The following is a 16,757-nucleotide window of genomic DNA, read 5'->3' on the forward strand; positions in this document are numbered from 1 at the left end:
ACGTCACCCGCTCCCCATTCACAATAACTTTACGGGAGCCGGGCAGCGCACCTCCCCGGCCGCTGGGGCGCCGTACGCCTGGCGACTAGCGTAAGCCGCTCCGCGAATGGCGCTCCGGGGGCTAGGGTGGGGGGCGAGGGGCGGGGGCGGGCGCGCGCGCTCGGCCCGCTCGCGGGAGGGGGCGCGCCTCAGCCGCCGCTGCACTCCCCGCTTTGTGCAGCCGCGCGGTGGGGAGAGCCCCGTGCTCCCGGCCGGACTGAGCGCCTGGCCGGGTCCGGCCTTGCTCGAGACTCGCAAAGGCCTTGAAAGGCAAGGGTTGGGGGCTTGTGGGGGGGAGGGGAGTGGTGAGGGCTGGTATGGCACGTGGGGAGGGGTGCAGAGCCCAGGGCCCTGCCCCCAGGAAGAGGAGCCAGACGTCGAGCCCTGGGATTCCTGGGTTGTCTAGATTTTCCCAGGAGGGGAGGGAAAAGATGTTCCACGGGCCCCCACCAAGCTAACCTGGCCCCCTCATGAGTGGGGGTGGGGCGAGGAAGAGTAGTTTCCGACCCAACAGCGATGGTGACGGTTGAATCCTTCACCCGAGGGCCTGGGCCCGTCCCACTGAGCGAGTCTATAGCCCCCACGACTTGGTTTTGGAAGGGGCGAGAGCAATTGCTAAGTGTAAATGGAAAGCCTCGCTTTCAGCTTCAGCCCCAACTCCTCCTGGGTTCCAGCCTCTCCCCTGCCCCTTACTCCAGAGGCTGCCAGGGTGTTGCTGCTGTACTTTAAGGCCATCGTGTGGCTGCCCTGTCAGAAGAAAGCTTGATGGTGGTGAGGATTTTACAGAAAGTAATTAGGACTTAGAGTGAACGAACATTTGCAATAAAAGAAGGTTGTGTTAGTGCAGTGCTGGTGCCTGCAACTTTACCCCTGCCAAGGCCAAGAAATTCTGCCACGTTTCCCCGAACACCTATAACTTGGCCCCCTTGTGTACAGGCAGTATTCCATATTATTACATGTGGTGCTGATTTTTAATGAATATTATAAAACTTTGGCTCGCTCTACTGAGAGAAGGATCATAAATCCCCCCCTGTAAAATGGGCACTGGCATATGCTGAGGAAGCAGTGAAGCATTGCCCTGGGAGTCTTGTGATACCAGCCAAAGTGTTACTCTGAACCACCTTCGATTGAGGGCAGAGTTTTAAAAGGCCCTCATTTTGACCGTCTGTGTGGAAAGCTAAGAGATGGACCAAAGGAAGCTCAAAAGTCCAGGCTAATTTTTCTAACAGCATTGCAGAGCCTCTCATGTAGGTCTAGAACCACACGGGGAGTTTTTCTCTGCTAGCCTTTATGGTTTTCAGACGAAGAGAAGCCTAAGAGCTAGGAGCAGTCTCCTGACTTTGGGTCTGGTGCCTCTTTTGATAAAACACCCTGCTTCTTGAGGTCCCTACCTGGCCTTCTGGCAAGGACAGAAAATACTGAGCTCTGATCTGCTCTGGCAGGGCCAGTCCTTAGTCTTGTGGATGGTGATGTTTCTGCATTCCTCATTCCTGTAAGTGTATGAGTGTCAGTGCGATAACTTTGTGCATTTTAATAGCACCGGGAAATTTTTTTTGTAGAGCCAGGCTTGAGAAGATCCTTGTGAAGGTCATGCAAATTCATTTCTTTTCAAGCAGGCCATGGCTGCCGGCTGTGATGTGGAGGAGGGGAGGAGAGGGATGTTGCTGGAAGTTGATCTTGCCACCTTGCTTCTGGTCCCAGAGGGTACAACAAAGACTATTAGGTCATTTCAATTAGTCTCCCTGCCAAAGACTCACACTGGAGTTTTCTTAGTTAGAAATTCTCATGTATGAGATGGGACAGCAATTCAAGATGAAAAAAAAACAAATGAAACTGTGATAGGTTGTATTACCTAGTCATTCAAAATGATTAAATTCGAACTAGTTGACCTCTATAGTCACGTCCAGTACCGAAATCATGTGCCTCTGTGTCAATGAATAAGACAAAACCATTGCCTTGGAGGCGCTTGAAGCCTAGTAAGGAGTTAGTTATTTCCTTTTGAATAGTTAGAAGTAGGTTACTTGAATTAAAGCCTATGAAACATATTCGGAATTGTACGAAATTAGTACTGGACACTCTTTTAACAGTACTACCTCAGAGATTAGTCCATGGACGGCTTTAGCACCCTTATAGTGAATGTTTGCTGCCATTCTGTGAGTTTATGGTTCTGTTCTGGACTCTTCAGGCATTTACAATGTGAAACAGATGCAGGTTTTTCCTTCTGTATATTCATGATAGTAACTGGAATAGAGGTCAATTTATTTCCCATGTATGCAACATTCAACCTTTTCTGATACACTTTTTTTTTTCTGTATAATTACATGTGTGCACTGATCCAGAATATGGACTTCATCTGTGATACATTTCTAAACAGGATATGATTTCCAGGGATAATAGCTTTGTACCATATTATTGAAGTCAGTGAACATTATTTCTGTAAATCTCCCTGATTTTATAAAATAAGATAGGAAAAATTATTCAGGAAACAAACAAAAAAAATGAGCAAAGACATACATGAAGAAAGAATTGAGCAGTTCACAAGTTTTTCATTTTCTTGCTCTCCAGCACCCTATTAGAGGATCTGATGGTGCTGAGAAGATATAACGGTTTTCTTTAGGCAGAACAGTAGGCAGATTTTTAAATGTGGTACCTTGAATAAGATATAGCAGTACAAAGTTAATGTCCAGTAGGAGAGAACAGAGTAAGATGTTTAGAGGGGGAGAATGCCAAAGCCAGGAGGAACCAATGTGGTGAAGGAAGTTCTGTTGAGAAGAAACTGAGTTCTACTTGTTGGGCAAATTCCTGAGAATTATGACTAAGGTTTATTATTTCAAAGTCAGATGTTTCAAAGTGTATCTAACCCATAAAACTTCAGCACAGCTGAAACACTGCACAGGTGACACTTGTGAGAACTGGTGAAATTTGAATAGCTTTGGTAATCTGTTCAACAATTTTTGAGCCACCTATTTTGTGGTGGGCACTGTTCTACAAGCTGAGAAGTTGAATTCTTATTCTAGTGGTGAGATGGGGATGGGAGAGGGATACAGACAATGAGCCTCTGTGTGTGTGTGTGTGTGTGTGTGTGTGTGTGTGTGTGTATGATATATAATATGCAAATATATAACTATATGCAATAATATATAGTCAGTATTATATAATATCAAATTATGTTATAATATCTGGGGGTGAAGAGTGTTGTGAGAGCAAATAGAGTAGGTAAAGGAGTTCAGGAGTGGTTGTTGGGTCAAGGAAGGCATTCCTGATGAGGGGACATTTGAACAGAGATATGGATGAAGTGAGGGGGCAAGCTCTGAAGCATTCTTGGGGAAAAGCTTTTCAGATATGGAGAAGAGCAAATGGAAGGGCCCTGAGGTTGAGTGGACTTGGCATCCTCCAGGGATAGCAAAGAGGCCAGGAATGCCTGATACAGAGGAATAGGAAGGAAAATAGCAGGAGATGATGCCAGAGGGATAGCCAGCAGGGTTATAGTTTGGTAAAATGAGAAGACATTTTTAGGGGTTTCTGCAGAGAAAGGACATGACTGGCCTCAACTCCTAAAAGATCATTCTGTTTGTAAAGTATAAGGGGAGGACAAGTGTGGAAGCAGAGACTACGAGGAAGCTATTGAGATGGGCTAAGAGAAAGGTGATGTTAATTTGGACTACAGTGGTAACTGTAAATGGGATTCTAGATATATTCAGAGTAAGCCAGACAGGACTTATTGATGATTCAATTGCGGGATGGGAGAGGAAGAGGACTCAAAGAAAATTCTGGATTTGGGCATGAACACCTGGTTAATGGAGACTCATTTAGTGAGATAGGAAAATCTATAGGGGGAACAGGTATGGAGGGAAAGCTCAAGTGTTTGGGTTTGGATTTAGTACATTAAAAACATTTTTTTAATGTTTGTATTTATTTTGGGGAGAGAAAAAGAGACAGAGCATGAGCAGGAGATGGGCAGAGAGAGAGGGAGACACAAAATCTGAAGCAGGCTCCAGGCTCTGAGCTATCAGCAGAGAGTGCAATGTGGGGCTTGAACTCATGAACCATGAGATCATGACCTGAGCCAAAGTTGGATGCTTCACTGACTGAGCCATCCAGGCACCCCTGGATTTAGTACATTTTAGGTGCTCATCAGACATCTATGTGGAAAAGTTGAGTAGGCAATAAGACATGAGAGCCTAGCCTTCAGGAGAGAGGTCTGGACTAGAGATAGAAATCTGTGTATCATCAGCGTCGAGAATCTGGGAACGTGGGTGGAGAAGAGAAGAGGTCTAAGAATTAAGACCTGGGGCACTCCCAACATTTAGAGATCAGTGAATGAAAAAGGTGAAGAAGATCTGGCCGATGTGACTGAGAAACAGCAGCCAATGAGGGAAAGGAGAGAGAAATAGAGCCAAATGAAAGACAATGTTTTGAGAATGAGGGAGTAATCAGTTATGCCAATGCTGCTGATGGGTCAAATAAGATGAGAACCTATCATTGACTTTTCAACTTGGTACCCTGGAGGGTATTGGTGTCTTTGACAGAGGGGAGTGCTGGGGACTACCCTTGGCTGGAGTGGGTTGGAGAGAGAGTGCAAGGAGAGTAAGTAGAGGCAGTGGATATGGACCACACTCCTTGGAGGAGCTAGACTGGGAAAGTAAAGATGGGGAAATGGGTACGGCCTATGGGAGAGACAAGAGAGCTCATTGGAGGGAATAATCCAGGCAAGAGGGGAAACAGTTAATGCACAGAGAGAGGGGATAACTTCTGGAAGGAAGTTCTTGAGTCCGGTAGGGCCCGTTCATTACTATCAATAGGAGAGAAGGCAGCTCAGGTAGGGGTGTGTGGGGAGGCTGGACTCTGGTGGTGGGTTATCCCTGTCTGAGTGATTCTGTCCTTGATTCTGAGTGGACTCAGAAGCCAGATGATCAACTAATGGTGGAAGAGGGAAAAGTGTGGAAGGGGAGGAGGGAGGAGAGGGGTGGTCAAGTGCAAGGCAATACAGCAGGATTGCTGGGCAGCACAGAGGAAGTTTGAGGGCCACCACGAGAATATAGACATACCACTGTCAGGAAGAGTTGTTTCTCATTGTACAAAATCTCATACAAATTTTGAAAAATAATCAGTGTATTCCAAACTAGAAATCACTGTAATTTTCCAGAGTAACTAAGATCACGCAAAAATTTTACTCTAGTTACCATGAAAATTTGGCTGGCAGCCTTTTTTCTTTGTAACCACCCATCCCTCTTATTTGTCCCATCTTTATCTCCCCCAAAGATCACCTCAGTTCCTAAGAAGGACTTTGGAAATAGTCCCTAAGAGGAAAGGATGTTCTTACATCATTATCTATAGTGACTAGCCCAAGATCTGCTTCTACAATAAAGAGTTGAGGCAACTACTATCTAAAAATTTAAGTGACATAAAGCAATTCTTTAACATGCATATCTGTTGTGCTGATGAGAGATGAAAAATTGGAAAACATTGTATTCTATCCTCAAGGAACTTAAAAAAGTCTAGACAAGTAGTCGAAACTGATATAAATTAAACAATTGACTATATGATGATTTTATAGTTAATTTTATTATTTACTGTATTACTTATTAATAATACTTAAAATTATTTACAGATAAATTCTCTTTATGGCATTTATACTAATAAAAAAAAGAACATAAAGAAGGATTTTTTAATAAATGATAGCAAAAACAAAATAGAGAATTTTAAATGCCTTACAACAGAGAATTGGCTAAATAATTTGTGGTTCATATATAAAATGGAGTACCACAGATTTATCAAAAATTATGTTGAAAAAGCATGTATATTGGCATTTTAGTGTTTTGTTAGTACATTTTAAAAACAACTTGCAAAACAGTATGATTCCAGAAGTGGAAAAACTAAGCCTGAATAGAAAAAAGTCTGGAAGGATATACATAGTGTTAAAGTGGTTTTCTCAAGATGAAGAGCTTATGAGTGGTTTTTCTTTGTGCCTAACTGGTTTTTAAAATTTTTTTCTCTTAATATAAATGTATTAGTTCTCTAATAAAGAAAGCCAATAAAAGTTATAAAATTCAAGACATGTGTAATTAAATTCTAATAAGAACTTAAGTGTTGTAGGTGTTAAGAGGGGAAAAAAAATTTATGAGGGCTTGAGCAGCCAGGAAAGGTTTCACAGAGAAGGTGGAATTTGAGTTGAATGTCAAGGCTAGGAAGGATCAGAGAGGAGAAAATGTGGTGGGCCATTCAACACAACTTTGCTCAAAGAAACTGGAAGAAATTTTGCTGTAGACAGAAGTAATCTGACAATTTTAGAATTACTGTGAAAAGAAAGTCTTGATGATTTTACTCTAACAAAAATGAAGTTGAAATTGAATTGTTTTTCTCATCCCACCTGATGATTTTTTGAGGGGCACAGAACTGAATTCACTAACTCTATAGCAATTTCCTCCTACAATATATGACCCTACTTACCATTTCTAATCTATTAAAAAAAAACCCACCTGTTTATGTGATAGAATTACACAAGGGCATCCAACCTGAACACTGGTAACAGTCCTGTCCCCACGGGTATGCATCAGGCACAGTGCCTCTGTGAGTGGCAGAGACTGGGGCCTCATCCGTCTCTTCTTTTTCCCAAGATGCTTCCTACATAGATCTCCCACTGCACCACACACTGAGAAGCTCAGTTCAGTGTGTTTCAGGTGGTAGGTGTGTGTGGAAACCCAATGACTCATGCTTAGACTTGATTCAGGCCTTTGGTGATCTTGCAGACGGATGAAAACATGGAGGCGTGCTGTGTTCCAGTTTCACTTCATCACCCTCTGGATTTACAGCTCTGCCCAGTTCTGTCGTCATTGCAGGCAAGATCCTCTTGGTAGGTTTCCTCCATCCTCAATTTTCTGAAGCTGAAAAGAGCTGTGTCAGGGAGGGGGATTGGTATATAATGTGTCTCAGGATTTGTGCGGGGCCATGATTCAGAGAAAAGGACCCGTATTCCCAGATTTGATGACCAATTCATGCTACCCAAAGCGGGTGCTGAATCGGAATGCTTATTAATTTATTATAACCACTAGTGGGTTATTTGCAGGGTAGCATACTTCATTCTGGAGAGAGCTAAATGAACACCAATTTTTTTTTTTCTCTCAAAGTTTTCTTTTTCACATTCAGTGATAGATTAAATGTGTATCTTCATTTCTGATCTCACCTCTGCTGCTTACTGCTTCACCTGTGGGCTCATTTCAATCATAGGAGAAGCATTTGAAAAGTAACTTGTCTTGAATTTCAAACTTTTGGAAAAGTTGCCAGAGTGATACACAGAACTCCCATATCACCCTCACCCAGATACCCCAATTGTTAATATTTTAACACATTTGTGTTCTCTCTTTCTTCTGTCTATATATACTACTTACACCATCATCATTATTCTTATTCTGAATATTTAAAAGAAAGTTTTCAACAGGATGTTCATCAACCCCTGAATGCTTCAGAACATGTTTTCAAAAGGTAACGACACTGTCCTACATAATCACAATATAGCAACCAAATCAGGAAGTTAGCATTGATCAGAGACCCAATTCAAATCTCACCAACAGTCCCAACAATATCTCTGTTTGCTTTCTGGCCCGAGATCTCATTCAGGATCACGGGTGACACTTAGTTGTCATATCTCTTCAGTCTCCTTCCACATGGGGCAGCTCCCTGCAGATGTCTCCTCAGCTCCCAGGCTCACCACTGGCTTCAGGGGAAGGGAAAGAAAGCGGGAAAGGAAACATGACAATCTCTCTCTTGACTGTTACTTGATTCAAAGTGTTGGTGCTAAATTTGTTGAGGATTCATTAAGGATTTGTGCAATCTTTGTAAGTTATGTCTCCAAAAAGGGGGGAGGGCAGAAATAACCAGGCAAAAACAAGCACTTGTACTTAGTCAATAATTAATAAAAAGCATCCCAAGTAAATGAAGATCCCTCACCTCACAAGGACTTTGCATATACTGTTTTCTTTGCCTCTTTTCTTCCCCAGAAAATTCCTATCTTACTCACCTTGCTCTCCACTAAGTGAAGCTTCCCTCACCACTCCCCAGGTCAGATCCACTTTACATGAACCTTGGGCCTAAATCCTTTGCAGCATTCATAACAATTATATTCCCCTCTCCTTTTAAAATTTATTTTAAAAACTATAGTATAATACACACCGCATAAAATTTACCACCGTAACCATTTTTTAGGTGTGCAGTTCAGTAGTGTTAAGTATGTTCTCATTGTTGTGCAGCCCATCTCCAGAACCCTTTTCATCTTGTAAAATGGAAACTCTAGACCCATTGTACAGTGGCTCCCCAATCTCCCTTACTTTCAGCTTCTGGCAGTCACTCTTCTACTTTCTGTCTCTATGAATTTGACTATTCTAGGTACCAGTTTTTCCACATCCTTACCAACACTTATTTTTGTTTCTGTGTTTTGATAGTAGCCATCCTGATGGGTGTGAGGTGGTAACTCATTGTGGTTTTGATTTGCATTTCCCTAATGATTACTGATGCTGAACACTTTTTTCACGTACTTGTTGGCATTTGTATATCTTTTTTTGGAGAAATGTCTATTCAAGTCCTTTGCCCACTTTTTTTGATCAGGTTATTTGGGGTTTTTTGTTGTTGTTGTTGTTGAGTGGTAGTTCTTTATATATTCTGGATATTAACCCCTTATCATATACGTGATTTGCAAATATTTTCTCCCATTCTGTAGGTTTCTTTTTCACTCTGTTGATTATGTCCCTTGGTGCACAAAAGTTTTAAACTTTTTTTTAACGTTTTATTTATTTTTGAGACAGGGAGAGAGAGAGAGCATGAACGGGGGAGGGTCAGAGAGAGAGGGAGACACAGAATCGGAAACAGGCTCCAGGCTCTGAGCCATCAGCCCAGAGCCTGACACGGGGCTCGAACTCACAGACCGCGAGATCGTGACCTGAGCCGAAGTTGGATGCTTGATCGACTAAGTCACCCAGGTGCCCCTGTATACTTAAAAATTTTAAGATGGTAGGGCTGCCTGGGTAGCTCAGTAGGTTAAGTATCCAACTCTTGGTTTCAGAGCAGGTCATGATCTCACAGTTGGTGGGATCAAACCCCAAGTTGGGCTCTGTGCTGTTGGCACAGAGCCTGCTTAAGATTCTCTCCCCCACACCTCTCTCTCTCTCTCTCTCAAAATAAATAAATAACTTCAAGAGAAAAAAAGAAAAAATTTAAGAAGGTAGAGCTCATGGTAAGTGTTCTTTTCACAATTATTTTTGAAAAAATTAACCTTGGTACAATTCTATGAGATAAAATACAATATAATGCCATGGCACAAGTAACTAGCTTAAATTAAATTGAAATTTTGAAGCTTAGAGATATAAAAAAAAAATGTTAAGTTCCCATTTAAAGAATTTTGTTTCTACATATTTTAGTAATTGTGGACTGGACTAGCTCATGAACTCCATGACAGGATCTATTTTTAATATGTTATACACTGTGTATCCCTAGAATCTAGCAAGTAACTGACACAAATAAGTTCTCAATTTAAAAAAAAAATTTTTTTTTTTTAAGTTTTATTTATTTTTGAGACAGGGAGAGACAGAGCATGAATGGGGGAGGGTCAGAGAGAGAGGGAGACACAGAATCGGAAACAGGCTCCAGGCTCTGAGCTGTCAGCACAGAGCCTGACGCAGGGCTCGAACTCACGAACAGTGATATCGTGACCTGAGCCGAAGTCGGCCGCTTAACCGACTGAGCCACCCAGGCGCCCCCAAAAGTTCTAAATTTTAATGTAGTCCAATGTATCTATTTTTTAAAAACTTTTGTTACTTGTGCTGCTAGTGTCATATCCAGGATATCATTGCCAAATCCAATGTCAAGGAGCTTTCCTCTATGTTTTCTTCTAAGAGTTTTGTAGTTCTACTCCTCATGTTTAGGTCTTTAATCAATTTTGAATTAATTTTTATATATGGTGTAAGGTAAGCATTCAACATCATTCTTTTGCACGTGGATATCCAGTTTTCCTCACTATTTATTAAAAAGACTGTTGTGTCCCCATTGACTGCTGTTGACATCCTTGTCAAAAATCATTTGATCATATATAGAAGGGTTCATTTCTGGGCTCTCTATTTTATTCCATTGGTCTATATGTCTGTCTTCATGATAGTACAACATTATTTCAGTTACTGTAGCTCTGTAGTTACTTTTGAAATCAGGAAGTGTGAGACCTCCAACTTTGTTCTTCTTTCTCAAGATTGTTTTGGGTCTGCAGGGTTCCTTGAGATTCTGTATGAATTTTAGGATGGACTTTTCTATTTCTGCAAAAAATACCATTGGGTTTTTGATAGGAATTGAATTAAATCTGTAGATCACTTTAAGTAGTATTGATATCTTAACAATATGAAGTCTTTCAATCTGTGAACATAGAATGCTTTGCCATTTATTTGTGTACTCTTTAATTTCAGCAACATTTTATAGTTTTCAAGTGTACAAGTCTTTGCCTCCTTGGCTAAGCTTATTTCTAAGTATTTTATTCTTTTGGTGATATTGTAAATAGAATTGTCTTCTTCATTTCCTTTTCGGATTGTTCATTTATTTTTTCTTTTTTGAGTGGAATGGTTTGTTCAATTTTTATCTCTTTTTCTGTGCTGGAAGCTTCAGAAATGTAGAAGCAGTGTCTGGTTTTGCCCACAGTTGTACCACAAGCCCTTTGCATAGCAGTAGTCACTAAGTACATGTTCAATAAGTACTTACTAAATTTTTCTAATAGTGTCAGGCTGATTCAGTAGATTGTTTGTTTTTATATGTGAATGAAGAATATACTGATGCTGGACCATTACTTTGACTGTCTTTTCAATCCTCCCTTTAAAAAAAAAACTAATAATTACTTAGTGCTTACCATATGCTAAGAGTCTTTTTATGTGTTACTTTATTTCTCGTAGCAATTCAGTAAGGTAGGCATAGAGTCAGAATATACTTTGTTGAGAGTCTGAGTTCTGGAGCCAGACTTCCTTTGAATCTGATTCTGTCACTTGCAAGCTGTGTGACTTTAGACAAATTACTTCATCTCTCTGTGCCTCAGATTCCTATAATATGGGATTCCTGAAGTGCATACTTCTTTGGTTTGTTGTGCATATTAATTAAGATATTGTATGTCATTTGCTTAGCACATAGCTACATCATAGCAATCATTAGCTCAACTTTGCAAATATAGGAACTGAGGTTTTAAAGAGGATAAGCTGCCCATGATTACACCTAGGCAGTCTAGAATCCCTAATTACTTAAGGCCTGCACTAAAGTGCCTCTTATGTACACTGTTTTCCCCTATATCTGAGAATAGGCAGTAAGGAAAGTCATAAGTCCCTGAGGGATAAAATGTTTGAGGAATTTGCAAGAAATAGAACCTCCCAGGATGCCAGATTAGATGTGCCAGGAAGGCTCTTTTGTTCTTCAGAATTTCAGTTGGAACTCCTGGGGAGACTCAGGGTGTCCTGAAGGGAAATCTGACTCCAAAGATCAGAAGTCTTCACTCAGTAGATCAAGTTCTGTCTATGGACCTACAGTGCAACCAGCCAGATGGCCAGCATGGCTCAGGTGGACCCATAGAAGAGTGAGGAGGTCTTTAGGGAAGGGGAGGGAGACTATTCCATGAGTGAAGAGGAGACTGGAGTCTGGCTCATCTTCCCTGCGTGCACAGACCACTGTCATCACAGGCACACCACCCTCATCTTTGCCCTGTTCCCAGTGATTCCAAAGCTTTGGAGAAATGGAAGTGGTCTTGCCCTTCAAAAAAGACTGGGACCCTAGTCCCAGACCCCCAGGGGAAACAGTGATCATTACAATAGTCACATTCTCAGTAGATTTACACATCCATGGCTAATGTTTGTTGAACACTCACTCTTCTTAGTGCTTTACCTACAATATTTTAGTTTCTTCTTGGGGGACCAACTCATCCCAGTTTGCCCAGGACTTTCCCAGTTTCGGCACTGACAGTTAAACATCCTGGGAAGCCCTTCAGTCCTAGGCAAACCAAGAGGGGTGGCCACCCTGTTATATCTTCACAACCTCCCTGTGAGTGGGAGACTTGGTATAGAGGAGTGGAGCATTTTCCTAAAGATGTGTCCCCATCAAGTATCAGAGGCAGGATTTGAACTCATGAAGACTGACTGTAGGGCTTGTTCTCCTAACCAATATGCAATGCTGCCAAAACCAGTGAAAGCAGCCTCTGCCAGTAAATGCTTGGGTTTGGTCCAGATACCAAATGGATGGCAAATAGTACTGGCAGCTATGGGGGAAATAGTAAATTGTGCAATATGAAATTTCCCAAAATTAAAAATGGAAACTCACAGTCTATTGCTGACAAAATGCCAAAGAATGCTTTCGAGACTCAACTGGCTCTTAGATTTGATGTCTCACTTTATTCTAATTTTGGTTGTGCCTTTTATTTTGGTGAGAGTGGGGAATAGGGACCAGATCAGCACTGTTGTTGGGTAGCTTTAAGGTGGGGAGGTGCAATATGAGACTGTCATTCTCTTTAAAGGGCTTCCTTATCCTCCACTTCATCTGTCACCCCTATGGAACATTGCCTGCCCACTTAGCTGCCACCTTATCTGCTAGTCTTCTTTTGCTTCTTTGCTTCTCCTTTTCTTCTACTTCCTATGCATTTCTTCACTGCAGTATTTTTACCTCTTTTCCACCTCCCTCTCCCACCCCCAGGTAATACAACACACAGTCCACAGCACGTGGGTGGAAGTCATCCATGGTCAATCTAGATCCTTCCACTCCTGAGGTTACAAGCAACCTGGTACAGTTAGCTCCCGCTGTGGCCTCGTAAAGTCCTGTGTTCTAACTTCTGCTCTATAAGTTCCTATACAACTCATTTAACTTTGATGAACCTGTTTCTTCATTGATAAAACTACTCATAACTCCACTTGGGTAGTCACCCAAGATCCAATGAGGTGACAAGTATGACAGCAACCAACAAAGTGTCTTGAGCATTGAGAGTGCTTGATTAAATATACTTCTCTCAGCTCTGGGACCCATAGGAAACTTGATTCAGACTGAAAGTGAGCAGCATGGCACATGCCAGCTGAAGAAGAGTGTGAACCAGTTATCAGGACAGGCCCAAGGATAGGGAAGGAGGGGATACAGGACAAAAAAAAAGAAAGGGCAAGAGTGCCAGTCACACATGCAAATGCCAACAATTTGGTGATTTCCTGGAAGTCAAAGAAATGTAGAGTTATTTCTACCTCGAATCTTTTAATTTTGTTGCTTAATTATATTTTTTTTCACTTGCAAGAAATAGAGACCTATTCAAGGCAATGCAAGAAAGGCATGGGGGAAGTTATTTTAAGAAACGTATGGACTCAACTGAAAACTAGAATTTCAAAGCTGTCAATAGTCAGGGTCAGTCTCTCAAGGGCTGTGTGGTCTCTGCTTTCCTCTGAGAGTCTCTGCTCGTTTCTCCTCACTACTGACCAGCTTTCTTTGCCAACTCAGAAAATCCCAATGTCCCCCTCTGCCCTGCTAGCCAGAGTCTCCTTCAGTAATTTTTCCCTGGATTCATTGTGTTAATAGTTACCACTTGCCAAGTGGCAAAATCTCAACTCTGTCCCTTCCCAGGATATGTGTGGGGAGGTGGCTTATTTAGTTTCTGTGTTCATCAGGGTTTTCCAGTGAAACTGAACCAATAGGATATATATGAGGAGATTTATTCTAGGAATTGACTCACATGGATATGGAAGCTGAGAAGTCCCACTACCTATTGTCTGCGAGTTGGAAAACTGGGAAAGCCAGTGGTATAATTCAGTTGGCATATGATGTTTGAGGGCAGGAGAAGATGGCTGCTCCAGCTCCGTGGAGAGAGAGCAAATTCCTCCTTCCTGCATGTTTCTGTTCTATCCAGGCCCTCTTCCAGAAATACCCTCATAGACATACCCAGAAATGATGTTTTACCAGTTACCTGGGCATCCCTCAGCCCAATTAAGTTGACACATAAAATTAACCATCACAGTTTCTTGGCTCTGCCCTCTGGATGCCACTTTAGCCTTCACTGAGGTTTTCCATTGGCATGCCCAAGCTTCTCCACAGTGGAACTGACCAGCTCTGATCCCTATATATCATAGGATATCTACTCACTACTCACTACTCAGCACTTCTGTGCTGCTCTGTTCTAGGGAAATGCTTTCTCCTTCTAGTCTCCTCTGGTCTAGGCAATTTGGAGATGGGTGTTTACCATGGCAAATGATGCATCTATTTCAGTTGTATTATATATACCCCTCTGGAGGTAGATAGACTTTCCCTCCAGGGAAGGGAGATTGTGAAGGAGAGCCTCAGACTGTACCTAAAACCACTCTTCTCTCCCAATACAAGCTCTCGTGTCTTCTTCCAGCCCACCCTACTGGATTCCTCCATTGCTTATGAGTTGTATGTTGTTTTTTTTTTTTTTTTTTTTTCCATTAAGGGATTCTGAGGTTGCTCCCTGCAATACAGCCCCCATTATTCTCCTTCTCTCCTTCCTTGGCTGGTTAGACATGCTTAAACATGTGCAACTCCAGGAAAACTTGGGGATGTTGCCAGATGTTTATTGAAGGGTCCTTGCACATTCTGTGAACAGGCAGAGGATCTCTGAGGCCCCTGATACCTCACATACAAGCCTGTCTGAGTCTCAGCTTGGAGCCCAGCCAAGATACCCCCAAGGCTCATAACTTCCATTGCCTAACAGTTTCAGGAGTAAATGTTGCCCTTTTAAAGGTTCTGACTCTTCCTCGTGACACCTTTACACACATCTTTTCAGTTTAAGCTCCTATTGCCTATTTTCTTATTTGCAGGGTGTTTCTTAGCTCAAATTTGTGAGAGAAGAAATCTGATTGACCTGATTTATCTTTTTGCATAGGTTGATAGCCAGGCAACAGGCTTCCTTGGGTGGGCTAGGGGCCTACCAAGTTGGGTGGGTGCTGGATGGAGAGAGGGGAAAGGTGTCACAAGGAACAAATCATAGTCACCAAGGCCTTCCCCTTCAGTGTGTAGATCCTTCTTTCTTTATAGATGCTATTGGTGGGTAAACACAGTAATCAATACCTCAAATGCATTCATATTTTTAAAATGAGCTGTTCTGTGAAATATCAACTTGAGACCCAACTCCCCCCAGCACACACAATAAAACTTTCAACCCTGATGTTTTTTTTTTCTTTTTCTTCTCAGGGTATGAAAAGTAATATAGAGGACAATAGTGTTTGGGAGACATCCTGTGTTATCATCTAAGTCTGTATTTTTTTTTTGTTGCATCGAGGACCCCCATATCGATTTAAGTGTCATAAAATTTCACAGAGATAAGTAATGATTCACAGCTTCAGAAGAATACTGCTGAGTCCTTTTATGATGCCTTTTATAATGAGAATTCAGCTGCTGTTTTTAAAAATTTTATTTAAATCCAAGTTAGTTAACATCTAGTGTAATAATGGTTTCAGGAGTAGAATTTAGCGATTCGTCACTTATATATAACACCCAGTGCTCATCCCAACAAGGATGTGCCCTCCCTAATGCCCATCACCCCATTAGCCCATTCCCCCACTCAACACCCCTCCAGCAACCCTCAGTTTGTTCTCTGTATTTAAGAGGCTCTTATGGTTTGACTCCCTCTCTGTTTTTATCTTATTTTCCCTTGTTCACCTGTTTCGTTTCTTAAATTCCACATATGAATGAAATCATATGGTACTTGTTTTTGTCTGACTTATTTCACTTAGCATACTACATTCTAGTTCCATCCACATTGTTGCAAATGGCAAGATTACATTCTTTTTGATTGCCAAGTAATATTTCATTATATATATGCCACATTTTTTTTAACGTTTATTTTTTGAGAGTTACAGAGTGTGAATAGGGAAGGGGCAGAGAGAGAGGGAGTCCCAGAATCCGAAGCAGGCTCCAGGCTCGGAGCTGTCAGCATATAGCCTGACATGAAGCTACAAGACCATGACCTGAGCCAAAGTCAGATGCGTAACCAACTGAGCCACCCAGGCACCCCTATACCACATCTTCTTTATCCATTCATCTGTCGATGGACATTTGGGCTCTTCCATACTTTGGCTATTGTTGATAGTGCTGCTATAAACATGGGTTTATGTGTCCCTCCAAATCAGCAATTTTGTACCTTTGGATAAATAACTAGTTGTGCAATTGCTAGGTCATAGGGTAGCTCTATTTTTTAATTTTTTCATGAACCTCCATAATGTTTTCCAGAGTGGATGCACCAGTTTGCATTCCCATCAACAGTGCAAAACTGTTCCCTTTTCTCCACATCCTTGCCAACATCTGTTGTTTCCTGAGTTGTTGATTTTAGCCTTTCTGATAGGTGTGAGGTGGTATCTCATTGTGGTTTTGGTCTGTATTTCCCTGATGATGGATGGTGTTGGGCATTTTTTCATATGTCTATTAGCTATCTGGATGTCTTTTTTGGAAAAGGGTCTGTTCATATCTTTTGCCAATTTCTTCACTGGATTATTTTTTGGGGGGCAGGGTTTGAGTTTGATCAGTTCTTTATTTTGGATAGTAACCCTTTATCTGATATGTCATTTGCAATTATCTTCTTCCATTCTGTCAGTTGCCTTTTTAGTTTTGTTGATTGTTTCCTTTGCTATGCAGAAGCTTTTTATCTTGATGAGGTCCCAATAGTTCATTTTTGCTTTTGTTTCCCTTGCCTCTGGAGACATGTCTAGTAAGAACTTGCTGTGGCTGAGGTC

The 16,757-nt window shown here is 41.7% G+C and overlaps 1 long non-coding RNA gene across 2 annotated transcripts in view; it reads left to right on the plus strand.

The window, feature by feature from the left end:
* The first annotated feature begins 2 nt into the window (after window positions 1-2).
* The window catches only part of LOC123608735, a 147,353-nt gene continuing 130,598 nt past the window's right edge, over window positions 3-16,757 (plus strand). The window contains exons 1-2 of one of the 2 annotated variants that reach the window (XR_006717402.1): window positions 3-90; window positions 6,789-6,892. This is a non-coding gene — a long non-coding RNA (uncharacterized LOC123608735). Of the gene's footprint in view, window positions 91-6,124; window positions 6,893-16,757 lie in introns of those variants that run through there. The other variant, XR_006717401.1, reaches the window with a different exon arrangement.

The sequence above is a fragment of the Leopardus geoffroyi genome, chromosome B2 (assembly GCF_018350155.1).
Source record: "Leopardus geoffroyi isolate Oge1 chromosome B2, O.geoffroyi_Oge1_pat1.0, whole genome shotgun sequence".
Classification (NCBI taxonomy): Eukaryota; Metazoa; Chordata; class Mammalia; order Carnivora; family Felidae; genus Leopardus; species Leopardus geoffroyi.